Source organism: Phalaenopsis equestris, unplaced genomic scaffold, assembly GCF_001263595.1.
Source record: "Phalaenopsis equestris unplaced genomic scaffold, ASM126359v1 Scaffold220753, whole genome shotgun sequence".
In the NCBI taxonomy this organism is placed as follows: Eukaryota; Viridiplantae; Streptophyta; class Magnoliopsida; order Asparagales; family Orchidaceae; genus Phalaenopsis; species Phalaenopsis equestris.
Genome location: NW_018239013.1, coordinates 27,430 through 29,045, shown reverse-complemented (window position 1 = coordinate 29,045; position 1,616 = coordinate 27,430).

Below are 1,616 nucleotides of genomic sequence, written 5' to 3'. Positions count from 1 at the left end.
TGGTGGAGGTTTCTCCACAGTAATCTTCATTGGTGTAAGTGAATATTCTAAATCTTGGTATTCATGATCCTTTTTTTTCAGTATCCACTTTCTCTCTTTCAGTTTCTGTTTCTTCCTGTACTTTCTTTTCCAATTCTCTTCCACTTTGTAAGTGTATCCCTTTTATCTGTTCTTTTCCTTGATCGTTAGGATTTACTTCCACAGTACTAAGAAAAGTTTATATGCCCTAATTGGTTTTCAATATTCTTAATAGCAGTTCCTTGATGTTGTAACTGATTTCCTTGAATTTGTAATTAATTTCTTTGATTCTCCAATTATTGACCCATGTTTAATATCAGTTTTTCCATAGACAACTTTTTCTCCTTAATTTTAGTGTTACTATTAAATCCTGGTGGATAAGAGGTCTATAGTTAGCATTTCCTTGGTTGGATGAATTTTCTAATGGGTTCACTAAGTTGTTTGCCCATTGTTGATTTGTAGAAGAATGGTTATTACAATTAAAATTTGGAAGATTCTTCCAACCTAGGTTATAATAGTTCGAATAAGGGTTGTTAGGTCTATTAATAGCATTTAAAGTATCATATGAAGGTTGAACATCCATAAATTTCCCAAATGAATTCTCTTCCATCATAGGAGGTGTTGGAGAATAATTCATCCCATAATGATCTAATTTCTTTGATATTGCAGCAATCTACGAAGCTAACATAGATATCGCATCAGAATCATGGATAACGAATAAGCCTCATCAAAAGGTTTTGACATTAACGAACCACCAGCCGCAGCATCTATAATTGATCTAAGTGATCTCACTAATCTATTATAAAAAGTCTGAATTATCAACCATTCTGGTAACGAATGATGAGGGCATTTCCTAAGAAGATCTTTAAATCTCTCCCAAGCTTCGTATATTGACTCTCCATCAATTTGACAGAACGACGATGTTATGTCATTTTTAAGTTTAGCAGTTTTGGATGGAGGAAAATATTTGGATAGAAATTTCTGTAAAAGTTCTCCCCAAGTTCTAATAAATCCTGGTGCTAACGAATTTAACTACATCTTAGCCTTATCCCTTAGTGAAAAAGGAAAAAGTCTAAGTCTAACTGCATTGTTTGAGATTCTTTCATATTTAAAGGTAGCACGCAGTTCTAAAAAAACTAGCGAGGTGTAAATTAGGATCTTCATTTGGTGTACCTCTGAATTGATTATTTTGTACCATTTGGATAATAGCAGGTTTAAGCTCAAATGAATTAACAGCTACATTGGGATTTTGGATAGACAAGTGAATTTCATGTGCTGTAGGATTTGCATAATCTCGTAGGGGTCTAGGTTGGTGTTCATTTTCTATTCCTTGTATTCCTTGATAATTCCTTGATAATTCATGTTGTTTTCCATTGTATCAGAATTTCTAGGTTCTCTTCTCAATCTTCTAATTTTTCTAACAGTGCGTTCTATTTTCAAATCGTAGGGTATAAGATTTTCAGGTCCAAATTTATGCATACAATTTGAAATCAGTACATAGAAAATAATTAACTAAAATATGAAAATAAGTTACACTTCAAGTAAAAATTTTCTAATAATCCTAATTTGTCCGTTACTCTAATTGTAATTTTGTAATT